Genomic DNA, 16,889 nt, shown 5'->3' with positions numbered 1-16,889 from the left:
CCCAGACGCTTTGATAGCCACGTACCATCAGCCTTCTTCACCACATTTGCTTATGCACACATTTTTCTTCAGCAATCATGTCGGGAATGTATGCATCCTGGAATGCCAATTTAATAGAACAAAGTGTTCTTGCATTGAGTAAGTGGAGGCCTAATTGTTTTATTAGGAGTTCACACAACTCTTATCACAATTCATACATACATCAGTTGTGTAGAGCACATTTGTACATTCATTGCCCTCATCATTCTCAAAACATTTCCTCTCCACTTAAGCCCTTGGCATCAGGTCCTCATTTTGTCCCCTCCATCCCCGCTTCCCCCTCCCTCATGAACCCTGGATAATTTATAAATTATTATTTTGTCATATCTTGCCTTGTCCGACATCTCCCTTCACCCACTTTTCTGTTGTCCACCCCCTAGTAACAAGGTCAAATGCAGATCATTGAAATCGATTCCTCCCTTCCAACCTACTCTCCCTCTACGCTTCTAGTAGTGCCACTCTCACCACTGGACCTGAAGAGATCATCCACCCTGGATTCCCTATGTTTCTGGTTCCTATCTGCACCAGTGTACATCCTCTGGTCTAGCCAGACTTGCAAGGTAGAAATCAGATCATGATAGTGCAGGAGGATGAAGCATTTAAGAACTAGAGGAAAGTTGTATTTTTCATTGTTGCTACATCACACCTTGACTGGCTCGCCTCCTCCCCTACACCCCTCTGCAAGGGGATTCCGGTGACTGACAAATGGGTTTTGGATCTCCAATCTGCACCCCGCCCCCCACCTCATTCACTATGGTAAGATTTTTTGTTCTGATGATGCCTGATACCTGATCCCTTCAACACCTTGTGATCGCACAGGATGGTGTGGTTCTTCCATGTGGGCTTTGTTGCTTCTGAGCTAAGTGGCTGCTTGTTTGCGTTTAAGACACCAGACGCTATACCTTTTGATATCCGGGCACCATCAGCTTTCTTTGCCACATTTGCTTATGCACCCATTTGTCTTCAGCGATCATATCATGGAGGCAAGCACAAAATGTTATGATTTTTTGTTCTTTGATGCCTGATAACTGATCCCTTTGGCACCTTGTGATCACACAAGCTGGTGTGCGTCTTCCATGTGGGCTTTGTTGCTTCAGAGCTAGATGACCACTTGTTTATCTTCAATCCTTTAAGACCCCAGACGTTATATCTTTTGATAGCCGGGCACCATCAGCTTTATTCACCACATTTGCTTATGCACCCGCTTTGTCTTCAGCAGTTGCGTTGAAAAGGTCAGCATCACAGAATGTCAATTTAATAGAAGAAAGTATTCTTGCATTAAGGAAGTACTTGAGTGGAGGCCCAATGTCCTTCTGCTACCTTAATACTAAACGTATAAATATATGCACATAGATCTATTTACCCATCCTCATATATAAATATATTTGCATATATACATGTCTTTATCTAAACCTCTATAAATGCCCTTTGTCTCCTAGCTCTTTCCTCTATTTCCCTTGACTTTCCTTCTGTCCCACTATCATGCTCAGTCCCGACCAGGGTTTCAGCAAATCCTCTTTGTTACATTACCCTTGATCATGCCCTACCAGGCCTCCCAGCCCCTCCTCACCACTGATTTAGATCACTTGTTCCCTTGTCCCTGGGTTTGTTAACACCACTACCTTTTCCCCCACCTCTCCTATGTCCCTCCTGAACTGTCGGTCCTGTTGTTTTATCCTCCAGATTGTTCATCCAGCCTATCTTATTTAGAAAGACCAGCGGAGATAATAACATGCACAAAAACAAGACATAAAAATACCAAGGAACAATATACAACCAACCAACAACAATAAATCAATGACAAAAAAAAGCACAAGAAAGAAAAGTTTGTAGTTAGTTCAAGGATTGTGTGTTGGCCTTTAGGAGTGTTTTCCAGTTCAATCAATTGGGGTACCACACCCTAGCCCCAAAGTCCACCTTCATCATTCCCTGAGGACCTCGCCGTTCCATTCCCTTGCTATTCTGTTGCACCCCCTTAGTGTTTTGCCTCGGTGTGGCGGGATCAGATCAGGCGTAGTTCCCACACTGTGTCTCCAGTGTTGTCCCCGGTAGAGCTATGGGTCAGTGAGGGGCGTCATGTCTCATAGTGGGGCTGGCCATGTGGTCCTCTCTGTGGACTGGCTGCTCTAATCGGGATAATCGTCCTCAAGACCTGGTGGGCCAGGATGTGCTCCACTTTCTCCTCCTCCCCCTTCATCATCACCCATGTGCTCCCATCAGATATGTCCCTCTCCTGGAGCTGCAGATTCAATGCCGTCTTTTGAAATAAGTTCTTCTGGTGGGAGGGCCAGGCGTCCTCTTAGTATTTGTCATCACTGCTTTTTAGTGATGTGTAGTACTCCATTGTATGTATATACCACTGTTTTTTAATCCAATCATTTGTTGGTGGAAATTTGGGTTGTTTCCAACTCCTTGCATTCGGATTTGTACCCTTGTGGAACTGCTGTTCAGGTCCTTTGCCCACCTCCTCGGTGGGCAATTAGTTTTTTTCTCTTTGGAAACTAGCAGAGTATTGTAGATTTTAGTAATAAGGCCTTTGTCTGATGTGTCAGGCTAAAGATGTTTTCCCAGTCCGTGGGCTCTCTTATTACTCTCTTGGTGAATTATTTTGATGTACACAGATGTTTTATCTTCAGTGTATCCCACATGTCAATTTGTGACTCATGTGCATTTGTGTCCTTCCCTGTTTCTGCTATCCCATGTATTCCCAGTGCCAAAATTCTCAGATTGGTCCCAGTTCCCTTATTGATGGACCTAATAGTTTGCAGTTTTACCTCAAGGTCTGTGATTTACCTTGAGTTTATTCTTGTGCATGGAGTCAGATAAGGGTCATGCTTCATTTTTCTGCAGGTAGATATCCATTTTTTCCAACACCGCTTGTTAAAGAGGGTACCTGCTTTTGATATTTTGGGGGCTTTATCAAAAGTGAGTTGTCTGTATGCTGATGATTTTATTTCTGGGTTTTCAGTTCTTTTCCAGTAGTCTAAGTATCTGTCATTATACCAATACCTCCCAGTTTTGACCATGATGGCATTATAATATGTGCTAAAGTCAGGTAAAGCAAGCCCTCCCACTGTGTCCTTCTTAGGGAGTCTCTGCTAATTCTGGGCTTCTTCCCTCTCCATATGAATTTGGTAATCAGTTTTTCCATTTCTTTCAAGAAAGATGAGGGTAATTCTCTCAGGATTGCATTAAAGTTATATAGTGCCTAGGAGAGAACTGACATCTTTACTATATTGAGTCTTCTGATCGACAAAAATGGGATATTCTCCCATTTGTTGAATCACTCTTGGTTTCTTGTAATAGTGTTCCATAGTTTTCCTCATATAAATTTTTTGTTCTTTTAGTCTGCTATTTCCCTAGATATTTTAATTTGTGCTTGGCTATTGTGATGGGTACCACCTTTTTGACCTCCTCTTCTGTTATTTTAGCTGATATGTATAGCAGTCCAGTGGACTTCTGTTTGTTGATCTTGTATCCTGCCACTCTGCCCCTTTTGGATCTTTTGGGATTTTCCATTTATAAAATCATGTCATCTACATATAACGATAGTTTTACCTCTTCCTTCCCCAGACGAATACCTTTGATGTCTCTCCTTTGCCTTATGCTGCGAGCTAAAACCTCCAGTACGATGTTAAATAAGAGTGGGGACAAGGGGCATCCTTGTCTGGACCCTTTTTCTGTGGAATTGTGTTCCTCTTTTCTGCATTGACTACCATGTTGGCTGTTGGTTCTTCATATATAGCTTGTATGGTCTTGAGGAATTGTCCTTCCATTCCTATCTCCTGACGTGTCTTAAAAAGGAATTGGTGTTGGATGTTGTCGAATGCTTTTTCCACATCTATCAATATTATCATGTGGTTCTTAGAGTTTTTCATGTCAATGTGGCACATGATACTAATGGTCTTTCGTATGTTGAACTATCCCTGGTATGAATCTTGCTTGGTCATGGTGAATTACCATATATACTCGTGTATAAGCTGAATTTTTCAGCACAAAAAATGTGCTGAAAAACTGGGGTTTAACTTATACGAGGTGTAATATCTCACAGGTGATTGTCGTTCCTCCGCTGTTCATTCAAAGCCCCACTGATACTTCAGGGCTTTGAATGTTTGTTACTCACATCTAGCCAATCAGAGCCATCCTATGACGTGGAAGGCTCCAATTTGCAGAAGCACCCATAGTGATTCACTTACGCTGGCAGCTGAACTGGTCAGGATGTGTCCGTGGCTGCGCTCCGTCTCTCCCCTCTGGTCTCTGTGTTAATTCACATCCTGCATTTCCCACCCTAGGCTTATACTCAAGTCATCAGTTTTTCTAGTTTCCCAGGTAAAAACTAGGTACCTAGGCTTATACTCAGGTCGGCTTATATTCAAGTATATATGGTATTCGTTTTATATACATTTGTATTCTATTGGCAAGTATTTTGTTAACAATTTTTGCATCTGTGTTCATTAAGAATATTGGTCTGTAGTTCTCAATTCTTGTAGGATTCCTGCCCTGTTTGGGTATCATATTTATACTTGCTTCAAGAGGTTGCCGTCTTTTCTATGTTCTGGAAGATTTTGTGTAGGATTGGTGTCATTTCTTCCCTAAATGCTTGGTAGAATTGTCCTGTGAAGCCATCTGGCCCAGGGAATTTGGGGTTGGTAATCCCTTGATATCCTTGTCTATTTCTTCTATTGCTATGGGTCTATTGACATTCTTGATGTTCCTCTGGGAAATTCGAGGGAGGGATTGTTTTTCAAAATTTGACCATGTCTTCCAAGTTGTTGAATTCATTGGAATACAGTCCTTCGTAATACTCTTTAATTGTCATTTTGAATTCATTAGAGTCTGTTGTAATGTCCCCTCTTTCATCCCTCATTCTTGCTATTGAAATTTGTTCCCGTCTTTCTTTGGTTAGGTTTACCCACGATATGTTGATTCTGTTTATCTTTTCAAAGAACCAACTTTTAGCAGCATTAATTTTTTCCATAGTTTTCTTATTTTCCCTCTCCTAAATCTCAGCCCTGATTTTTATTATTTCTTTTCTTTTGCTATTAGCACGATTGTGCTGTTGACTCAGCCCTAGTTGCTGTAAATTTTGTGCCAGCATATCAATCATATGGCTTTCTTCCTTTCTCAGGTGTGCATGTATTGCTATGAAACTTCCTCTGATAACTGCCTTTGCTGTGTCCCATAAGCTTTGGTACGTCTTATTCTCATTCTCATTGGTTTCTAGAAATTTCCTAATTTCATCTATGATCTGAGCCAGTACACACTCCTTTTTCAGTAGAGAGTTATTCATCCTCCAATTGTTTGCCTTGTTTTATTCATCTTCCTTTTGCTGATTTCCAGCCTTATGGCACAGTGGTCAGTGAGAGAAGTCTATATGATATCAATGTGCTTAAATTTATGCAGATTTGACTTATGCCCCAGCATGTCGTCTATCTTCGAATATGTGCTATGTGGGCTTGAAAAGAATGTGAAATATTTTGTATTTTCATGAAAAGTTCTGTAAATATATATCAGGTCAAATTGACTAATTGTAGTGTTTAGATCTCTGGCCTCCTTGTTGAGTTTCTTTCCCTGTGATATTTCTTTCTCAGAGAGTGGTGTATTGAAGTCACCTACTATAATTGTTGAGGCTGTGACTTCCTTTTTCATATTTTGAAGCATTTGTTTGACGTATTCAGCAGGTCTGTCATTTGGGGAATATGTTTACAATGCTTAGTGGTTCTTTGCCTACTGTTCCCTTGAGCAATATATAGTGTTCCACATCTCTTTTTATGGTTTGCACTTTGAGGTCAGTTTTATCCAAGATTACGATTGCAACCCTTGGTTTTTTTTAATTGCTGTTTCTTTGGTATGTTTTTCTCCAGCATTTGATTCTCAGCCTAGTTTTGTTTGTAGTCTTGACATGTGTCTCCTGTTGGCAGCAGATTGATTAGTTGTATTTCTAAACTAGTCTAAACTAGTCTGCTAGCCTCAGTCTTTTAATGCCTGAGTTTAGTTCATAGATATTCAGGGGTATTATTTCCATCCGTGGACTCTGTGATGTCATCTTACACCTTTTGTGTTGGGTGTTTTCCCACCTCCCTTTCTTTTTAATGTAGTGTGTGTGTGTGTGTTTCATTCTTGACTTCTTTTCACCCTTAATCCAATGCTATCTTGGGGGCTGTTTTCTCTTTGTTTCCCTCTGGGTGAGGTTGTTCTCTGTGGCAGTCTCTTACTTATGCTTGGTGAGTGCTGTTCTTCTGCCTATACTGGATCGACAAGGATCCAGGCTGGGTTTCTTCTAATGTATTCTTTGAGTTTTTCCTTCTCTAAAAGACAATTACTGCTTCATCTATCTTGATCAATAATTTGGCTGTGTAGAGTATTCTTGGGTTTGCATTATTTTCCTTCAATTTTTGCAATGTTACTCAACAACTCTCTTCTCTTCTTCATAGTGTTCTCTGATACCCTGTTTCCCCGAAAATAAGACAGTGTCTTATATTAATTTTTGCTCCCAAAGATGCACTAGGTCTTATTTTCAGGGGATATCTTATTTTTCCATGGAGAAGAATGTGGTACACGTTTATTGTTTTATTAAAAGAGACCTCGTACTACCTGTCTGCTCTGACTGCGCTGCAGCCAATAGTGAGCTGCGTGGTGGTGCCCACCACTATGATCCAGAGTCCAGAGTTACGGTAGCTTCGGGGGTGCTGATTTTTGGGGAGGTCTTATTTTTGGGAGATGCCTTATATTTCAGCCCGAGGCAAAACTGTAAGTAGGTCTTATTTTGGGGGGATGTCTGACTTTTGGGGAAACATGATAGGTCTGAGCATATTCTTATTTGGGAAACTATGTGATTGCTTGTTTTTCCCTAGCTCTTCTCATGATTTTCTCCTTTTCCTCAAAGTTGGATAGTAAGTATGATGTGCCTTGATTTCTTCTTGGGTTTCAATCTGACTGGTGTTCTTTCAGCCTCCTGAATGGTTGCCAGGTTTTCATTCATTAAGCTCGGGAAGTTTTCCTCCAAGAATTTCCTCTCTGTTGCAGTTGACTTCTTTGTGGTGTCTTCCTCTGGTAATCCAATAATTCTAATGTTGTTCCACTTCATAGCATCAGACCTAGCTTTTAGGTTCTCTTCAGCTTCACTAATGATCTTATTAGATTTTTGTTCGCATTTAAAGTCTCCTTGGCTGTCCTCTAGGTCACTGGTGCAATTATCTGCCTCCTCCAGTCGATTCTCGAGGTCTGTGTGTCTGCTACTAGTTTTTGTTATCTCTTCCCTGATCTCTTGTATTTCCCTTTGGTGTATGGACTTAATCTCCTCTTTCATTTAATCTTTTTTCTGTATTGTTTTTCTCATATCCTGTATTACTGCAAGAAGTATTCTGAAAAATTCTTTATGTGGCAGATAAATATCTGCTTCTTCTATGCATGTCGTTCGGTTCAGGACATCTCTGCCATTGAAGTTTGTTTCTCATGTTTTTTTGTTGAGGTCATTGGGCCTGATTGCTGTTTGTTTTAGAGGAGCCAGGTGCCATTTTTCAGGGAGTCAAAGAGCACTGGCTCTCTCTGGGAGACTCGTAGGAAAGCTTCTTCAAACTGCTACAGCTAATTTCACTATGGAATTAGCCAACCACTTTGTCCTCCTGTGGCTTCACTCTTTCCCTAGTCAACAAGTTGGATGGGCCTCTCCGGAGATGCTGGTTGGGTTGTTGTGGATCCACGAGGATGGTGCTTTACTGGGTGATCTCACAAGAATCCATGATGGTGTGGCCCATGACGGCTTGGGTTGTCACAGGTGGCATGCAAAGTTGCCCGCTGCAACAGGAGTGTCACAGAAATCTGGTTGGTTGCCTGCTTTGGTATAGAGCACCGTGAATGGTGGGCGGAATTTCCCTGATCAGGTAGATCACTGCGTAGGTTAGGCAGAGTTTCCCACTGCTCCGTGGAAAGCTGGTGAGTGTTTGATAAGCTTTCTTAGTCTGTGAGGCACTACAGCAGGCGGGAGGAAGCTCCCTCAGTAACGTGGGCCCACAGAGGATGGATAGGAGCTCCCCAAGGCACACAGGCAGGATTTCCCCCAAAGAACGGGTGCCGAATTTCTCCAGCCATGTCTTAAGCACTACAGAGGACCGGCAGGTGGGCTTTTCCAGGGAAGAAGTTGGGCAGGATATCCCCTGTTGGAGTGTGGGTGGGCTTTCCCAGCTTCCGGTTATGCTGCAGAAGGAGGAGCTCGCCCAGCAGGGTTGAGTGCAGGCATTAATGCCCTAGGCTAAGGGTAGTGGTCAGGATGTTGGCAGTGCTGTGTGAGAGAAAGGGGAAGAGAAAAAAGAGAAGGAAAAAAAAAACAGCCCACTGAGACAGGGGGATAGGGGGGAATAGAGAGAAGAGAGGGAAACTGAAGCATCAATATAAATGAACCTGATCCTTGACCATGGGGCTGGAGGGGTTTAATCCCTGCCCTGAGATGGTGTCAAACTGTGGCTGTGTTGAGATAAAGCCCCTGTGTTGCCTACAAATGATCCTGGCTCCAGCCAAGACAGTGGCCGGGCCAAGGTAAGGTGACCAGATTTTAACATTGGTATAGCGGGACACCACTGATAAAACTCATATCCTGGTGAAATTGCCACATGGCAGCCGAAAACCGTATATACCCTCACTTGTTGTGCATTCTTTCCAAAAATTGGGACTTTTTAAAAACACCATAGACACGAGAAAAAATGTTTAAAAAGCGGTACGTCTGGTCACCTTAGGCTAAGGTCAAACCCTAGCTGGCCTCCATTGTGGTAAGCCAAAAGACCCAGCTCCTTAAAACCTATTGGATCTCTGCCTACTTATCTTTCTGATGCTCCTTCTGCGACCTGGTGGTGTGGAATTTCCCTCTTAGTGACTCTCCTGCACAGATTTCTGTGGAGTTCCTCTGCTATGTGTTACTCAGTCGCCATCTTCCTGGAAGTCTCTACCATCCATTTCTTAACAGATTTTTGTGAGAACTTTTTTTTCTCTCCCACTTAAAATTAATATACTTTTCCCCTCAAGAGACTGTAATTTACCTTTGTAAATTACAGAAAAAGGGCTTCAAAAATTCATGGGAAATTCCTTTACCTTTTAATCCTATTTCCATGAGCTATTTGTGGCTCACTCATACATGTTATTCCAGTTACTATGGCTCCATAAGAAATTATCGCCAACACTTAATGGCCTAAAATAGCAATTAAATATGCTCATAGATTTTATATTTTGTGGGAAGGAACTCAGACATAGCATAACAAACATGTTTCTTCTCTGCCCTATGATGCCGGGGCCTCAGCTACACACCTTACTGGCTAGACCAGAAATGTCTGAAAGCTCGCTTACCATGTGGCTGCCTGATGGGCCAGTTTGGGCTTCTTCACAGTTCAATGTCTAGTGTCCCTCCAGAGTACGTTTCCTAAAGGAGAAACCAGGTAGAATCATACTCCTATAGTCCCTGGGAGCACTGCTGCCGTATTCATTAGGTCTGAAGAGTCCCAAGTCCCCCATCCCCAGGTGCACAAAAGGGAAAGTGACCACACACCTCACATTCCTTCACGAAGGGATCTAGGGTCCCTGAGTAAACCGCATGGAGTGCATAGCTGACCTCTGGCTACATCAAGGAGAAGAATCCTACGTAGCTCCATCAATCAAGGCCGATTGCCACAAAATAGAGATCAGACATGCCTCCACCCTCCATCATTCTTTACCCTTTTCTGATAGTAACTGTTTCTTCCACAGCATTCTACTTTTGTGCTGTGTTCTATAATCCATTGCACTGGTCGCACAGAGCTCACAGGCAATACTCACAATTAAGGGAGCTTTTTAGAGAACTTAATGGGTTACTACAAGCCAAGATCAGAAAACACTAAGGATACAGTCATTGGTCCACAGTATCATCTCGCCTCAATCAAGTCTTTCTCTAGTCCTTAGTCTCTGTGTTGCTCTTCAATTCTGTCCCGTGTCTCCTTGCCTCAGCCTCTGACTTTGCCTTGTTCTTTCAGTCTGTCCAGTAATTTCTGTTTCACAGCCTCTGGTTCCTCTTGTCTTTAGACAGAGATCTCATTTGTTCTCCACTGGTAGTTCTTTGTCCCTTAAGTTCATGGGATTCCTCTCTGTTCCTGTTCTAAGATAACACATCCCTATGGCCAGGGAAGTGGCAACGAAAATGAACCAGTCCACTCTGTTTTGTGTTAGACATGCCCTATTTGCAAAGTCCCACCTAATCATCAATGGGAATCACAAAGACCTATACAGAAGAGCCATGCCAAGAGACTTCACACCACGATAGTCCCACAGACAGGCGCTTCTTGCCTTCTTACCCTTAAATCTACAAGTGAGAGCTGTGTCTTGGGAGATTCGCCTCTAAACCCTGGCAACCAAGTGTGCTTTTTACAGTGCATTTCCTCAACTCCTGTGCAGACAGACCACTGCAGCCAGGTGCAGATTCAGGGCAGCCTCCCAGCATTGCCTGTCTGTCCTGCAGCCCCCACTCTATGTGCCTCATTGGGCCTCAGCCATCCATGTGGCCTTTCTGCTCTGCTGGGTGGCATTTTGTTTTAAGATGATGGCAACGCCTTGACAGTCAAAGCTGCAGAACCCTCTGGAGAAAGGACACCAGTGAGTTGCTTTTCTTGGCCATACCCCATCACTGTGGTGGACTTGCACACATTCCTGTTGAGTCAGGTGTTGGTGATCTGCATTTCTCCTCCACATTCACTTCACTTTAAAAAAAAAATTTAGCCCCTGCTATGATTCTAGTGATAGAAGGCGATGTAGGATTTAAGAAAGCTGAATTATCCCTGTCATGTTTAACTCACTGCATAGTTGGAAACTTATAGTTTGAATGTTACATGTTTGCTGTCAGGAATTGAATTTCCTTTCCACTGGGCATCCTGCAGACCCTGCGGTGCTGCATTGCTCCTTGGGCCTTGCTGTGTAGCATGGGGATTGCAGGGCCATCTCTACTCTGCTTATAGGACCTGCAGGACCGCAATGATGAGTTGCAGGCTGCGCTGGAAGGCCTACAGACATGGATGCACAAGACACAGAGTAGCCCATCTAGTTTCCGGCCAGATGGATGCCTGCCCCCAGCAGATTGTTCCGAAGGTAGAGGATCTTCTTGGGGAAAGGGTGGAGTCCTTGTTCCAGCAAACTGGGCTATCTCTCAGACCTACCCGTAGTTTGTGTCATGGGCCACTTCCAAGCATCATAGGGTATATTGAGGCACAAACACCTGCCCCAGACACACTGGCACCACCCGGCTGAGTTCCTTGTAGCTGGGAATTTATGGAAGGGGATGGGGGCTTTATCAACTGTAATGAAATGGCAGCAGTTATGTGATCTCACAATGACCTCATCAGAGGCATGTCCATCACTCGTAGATGTTCCAAAGCCACCTCCAGAGTTGTGATTAAGATGAAGGGACTTGGTGGTGAGGTTTCAGCATAGGCTAGAGACAGAGAGAGTGAGGGTATGTGACAGTAAATAAAGGAGCTATATTTCCTTTGCCCAGGTCACAGACCAGTCTCTATACAGATTGTCCTCTGAGCTGTAAGCTGGTTGATGTGAAAACTCTTTTAATAAAAGAGATAAATTATATCTAAAACATATTAATGACTCCCTAATATTCAGAGAGAGCTTGAGATTTGTCCCCTTGAGTGTCAGAATTCGTCAGAATAGACCTGTGCCAGCGGGGCCTGCGCAGGACACAGGTCAAGCACTGGAAGCAGTTGGGACCTGTGTGCATAGGCGTGCATATCTGCTTAAAAGTAGATATCTCTGGCTTCAGGATCCTCTTAGTGCTGAGGTTTATGACAAATTCCACCTACAGTGTAGACTGTGTTTGATTAATCTCAGCTCCTTCAAAAGACAAGAACAAGGAGGTAACACAGCTGCCCTAGAGTTTTGTCATAGTCCTGTATAGCCAGGGGTTGGTTCTTGGATCAGTGCCCCCAACTGTGCATCAGCAGACACCGTGGCAAGTCTCTCAGCCCTGCTGCCAAAGCTCTGATACACAGTGGTTTTGTGTGCTAAGTTTTGGCCACTCCCTCACCCCAGGGAGATCTGTGGACACTGACAGGCCACTCCCTCACCCCAGGGAGATCTGTGGACACTGACAGGCCACTCCCTCACCCCAGGGAGATCTGTGGACACTGACCTGTGGATCTTTGGCAGTCGAGCATTTTGCATCCTCCTCCCTCCCAGTTTTGTAGTGCTCTAAAGCTATTTATTTAATAAAATGTAAATGAATTATAGCTAAAAGAGCCAACCTGGGAACCTTAAGTTTTCTCTGAATGTGGGTACAGCGTCTTTGGACCCCAACATAACCTGCTCACCTGCAAATGGCAGATTGGTGTCTTGAAATCCTGTGAGTCAACAGCCAAAGGCCATTAGACTCATTTGGGAAATGTGGGATGGAGCCTGACACAGCCAGCTGCACCACATCCAGAGATGCCAAGGGTGCTGTGACATCCATTTAAGGCATCCTACGTATTCTTCCACACAACAGACAGGTCAGCCATCCCCAGGGAAATGGACACTGTGTCCCCTCAACTACACAGAATTTATGGCCCTCAGCACGAACCACTGACCCAAAACCTGGGAGACAAGGCCCTGAAGTCTTGGGTCTGCTCGAGACTGGGGACTGCGGCACCAGATCACAGACCTAGGCTTCATGCCATCGCTAATGAAACCTAGCAGTTTCACAATGTGGCCTTTTTATGTACTGTCCTCCCATCCCTCTGATGGAAACCATTTTAGAAGCAGCACCAAGGCTCAGTTGACCCTTCCGATGTTTGTCTGCTGCTGAGAGAATAGTAAGAAGCTGGGTTGCAGTAAGCCTAGTGATGTGGACTGTCCAGCCTCACGGACCTCCTGTCAGCCCAGGTGACTGCGCAAGTTGACAGTTCTCAGTTTCCAAGGCAAAGTAATTCTTTCCAGAGGTTCTCATTCAGGTTTTTGTCTTGTCCCTTATGTCAAAGTTTGTCACCATTTTCAGGGTGACAATGAGAGTAGAGGATGACTTTGCCACGTCCCATCCTTGACACTGCAAAATGAAGACTGAGTCATGGCATAAATGCAATTCTGAGTCTCAGACCAGCTCTCTTCCAAGCCCTAGCAACACACGTAGTTCAAAGATGTGCCTTGTGTGCCTGGTGTGCGGAGTGGTGATTCAGGTCGGAAAGCGAGTCCTTGCAGTGCTCTCAAGCACCATTCCTCATTCCACACGTATGGAATGTGCCTGACTGCTTTATTTATTATTATTATTATTATTATTGTATTTTAAAATCATTTTGTTGGGACATCTTACAAGTATAACATTCCATAGTTAAATCACATCAAACAGTGTTGTACAGTTGCTACCACAATCCGTTTCAAAACATTTTCTTTTTCTTGAACTCCTTGATATCTGCTCCCCATTTATTCCCTCCTTTGCCCACCATACCCCGCCCCAGGAAACCTTACTTTATTTTTTTCCATATCTTGCACATCCAATATATCCACTCACATACAATTCTGTTGTTCGATCCCATTGAGTGGGGTTATTCAGTCATCAGTGCTCTCAGCTCCCTGTTATCTCCTCCCCCCTTCCCGTACCCTCAGGGAACCGTTACTCCATTTATTGTTTCTGAAGGGTTATCTATCTTAGCTTTCATGTATCAAATGATATTAAATATACGATGAACCTACATCAAATCTGATATGATTAAAGAGGCAAAACAAATAAAAACCATAATCATAAGGGGAGGGAATATTAAGGAACTAGAGGATAATTATGTAGTTCATCAGCGCTATACCACACCCTGGATTTATCATCCCTTCCTGTGTCCCTTCTGAGCGTGACTGTCCAATTACCAGAGGGGCTGTGATTTCTGGGTCTCTACTACATCCATGCCCCTTCACATCAATTTGGTTGCTTATCTTTTGAACTTCTGATACCATTTCTCCTCAACACCTCATGATCACACAGGCTGGTGTGCTTCCTTGTGGGCTGTTTCTTACCTGCTAGTTGGGCACTTATTTAACTGCAAAGCATCTAAGACCCCATATGCTATTAATAACCAGGCACCATCAGCTTTTTTCAACCACATTTGCTTATGCACCCATTTTGGCTTCAGCAATCATCTGACCAGTTTATCGAGCAACACACAGACTTACTGCCATCAAGTTGATGCGAACTCATAATGACCCTATAGGACATGGGAGACCTGCCCCTGTGGGTTTCTGAGACTGTAACTCTTGATGGTGGTTTCAAACTGCTGACATTTCAGATCACAGTCCAATGCATAAACACCATGCCACCAGAGCTCCTACATATCCTGAAACCCAGCATTATTTGTGTGAGGAGGAGGAGGCCAATTTGAAGTCTTTAGCTAATAAACAGGCCATGAGGTGTGTCTGGCCACCTTCATACACAGTGAGGCTCATTCCCAGGCATCACACTGCCCAGAGGCATGTGTCACCAGGTCACCCCACTTCTTCCATCTCCCCACCTCCTCTATGATCCTGGCATCACCAGGAATAAACTTGAAGTGAAGTACAAGGGGGCCTTACATTCATGGACAATTCCATTATCTTTTTCTTCCGTGTTCTGGAGGTTTTTTGAAGTCCCTTCACACGATATCACTGCCACTTTGTAGGAACTTGAAGGGTGTGATGGGCTGCAGGAGCCTCCTGAGCAATCTGTTCTGGTGAAAGTGTGAAATGGTTCTAAATGAGTGTTTCCTAACGTGGGCAATGCTGCCCCCTGGGGGGCACTGGAATAATCCGTGGGAGCTGCCAAAGCAAATAACCTACACCCTATCCTGGATTAGGGATGGGCTATTGTATAAAAGTTAATTGCCAGAGGGTTGCTGGGTAACTATTTTTCTGAAAATTGGACAGCTGACCAAATAAGTTTGAGATCCTTTATTCTACATGGATACAACATAGCAGATCACCAGTGATGCGTGCTGTTGTACGCCAGTGCGGCAGGACTCCACCATCACTGCCTTTCCCTTGAAAAAGCACATGTAGAATCTGTGCTTTGTTGTCCCTTGGGAATAGGAAAGCTGTAAGAAACCTGTAATGTCCTCACTGAGCTAAGCTGAGATTTCCTCTTCTTCGCAGGCTTTTTCACATGCGTTACAGCTCCTACTCCAGTGAGCCTCGAAACGGAACTCATGATGGAGCAGGTGAAAGAACGTTACCAAGACGTCAAGAGCCAGCTGGAGACGAAGGTAGGTGTGAGGGGTGCCCGAGGGGGAGCCTGGGGCTTCCTTTTGTGCACAGAGAGCCGTGCTTAGTGCTGACCCTTCTCCAGGCAGCTGCCTTGGATTTCTCTGGTTGGTGAGCGGGGGCACTAAGAAGACAGTTTGAGGGAAATACAAGCAGAAATGACTGTCAGTGCCTGGCCCAAAGTCGCTGGGGGCTGGCATGCTGAGTGCAGCCCTGCCAACTGCTGTGTGGGAATTCACACCACCTACCTCATTCTTAGCATAACTTATCCTTGGCTTTGCCTCTCGTGGGATGCTGCATAGTTTCTCAGCCAGGATTACCCTGGCTGACAAGGTCTTCTCAGATGAAGTTAGCTCCTGCCTCTCCTTAGATGGTGACTAAGAGAATGTCCGCACACAGTTGCCATGTGCCGCGTTCTTTCTACTTTCAGGACTCAGAGAGCCAGCCACCCTGTTTCCACCGGGACCTCTGAGCTCCTGGGTGCAAGTTACTTACCTAAACGGAGCTTGCCAGCCAACGGCCAGACAATATCTTCTCCCACAGGAGGTTATCCAACTGGTCCAGACAAGGCTGTGCCTACATCTTGAGCACTGAGTCTTGGGGATGTCACCGCTGCCTTTTCATCCCTGACTTCTGCAGGCCTCAGCTCCTTGGCATGCCCGACAACCTTGCTGTTTCCATGTCATATTGTCAGGGGCTAATGTTTCTCTTTCCAGGTAAACTACAAGCAGGAAATTGAACTAATGAAGAAAAACTTTGAGAAGGAGAAAAGGGAAATGGAGCTTATGTTCAAAAGTGAAGTCAGCATGCTAGAGAGGCGCTCCATGCACAGTCTCAGGATGCCCTTTGCAGCCTGCAGGGGCAGCTGTGGGAGATAAGGAGTGGGGGCCCACATTGCCCCAAGGAGTTGGCCACCTTAGCTCAGTGGCCAGACGAGAAGCTACGCCTGAGACACCAGCACGGACTACCACAAATCAGGTCTGCTGCCCTGTTTTCTTCTGGGTCCTCCTTCAGTCTGAAGTTCTTCCCAAAAACCCACATTAGATATTTAATTCAGGAAATGACTCAACTGCAGTGCATGCTAAGTGGGTAGTTTTTCTCTGGCCACAGAGAGGAAGGTAGGAAAAAATAGGGCTTTGTATGAGTTGTTTTAACTTAAATTAGAAATATATATATTAAAACTTAAGTTATGAAGTAATTTAGTTTGTAGACTACTTTTAACACATTCATATTTATTTTCTGCCTCAGACTTCTCTGTAGCAAAGGAACAAAGTAGCAAAGCATCTTCCTTATTTAATGTCATGTTCTAATTTTCCAGTGCACGCGGTAGTATGTGGGCAAATGGAGAAAAAGGCTAAAAGCTCCTTTGCAATAGGGAGGCCAGTTATCTGCGAAGGTAGCTTTTCAAAGCTGTCCTAAGCGAAAGGAGCCCTGCTGGGGCTTTGGGTTAGCATCAGGCTGCTAACTACAAGATTGGTGATTCCAACCTCCCAACTGCTTTGTGAGAGAAAAACAGACTTGCTCCTCCAAGAAGAGGGACCATCTGAGAGCCTCGGCAGCAGTTTGCTCCATCCTGCAGAGCATAGGAGTTAGAATCGGTTTCATGGCAGCGAGTTGCTGTGTCATCACAAAGAAAAGCA

At 44.3% G+C, this 16,889-nt stretch overlaps 1 pseudogene; it reads left to right on the top strand.

The window, feature by feature from the left end:
- The window catches only part of LOC142436509 (ninein-like protein), a 91,232-nt pseudogene that overhangs the window by 57,135 nt on the left and 17,208 nt on the right, over nucleotides 1–16,889 (top strand).

Source organism: Tenrec ecaudatus, unplaced genomic scaffold (genome assembly GCF_050624435.1).
Source record: "Tenrec ecaudatus isolate mTenEca1 unplaced genomic scaffold, mTenEca1.hap1 Scaffold_377, whole genome shotgun sequence".
Classification (NCBI taxonomy): domain Eukaryota; kingdom Metazoa; phylum Chordata; class Mammalia; order Afrosoricida; family Tenrecidae; genus Tenrec; species Tenrec ecaudatus.
This window is presented reverse-complemented; position numbering and strand designations above follow the sequence as displayed.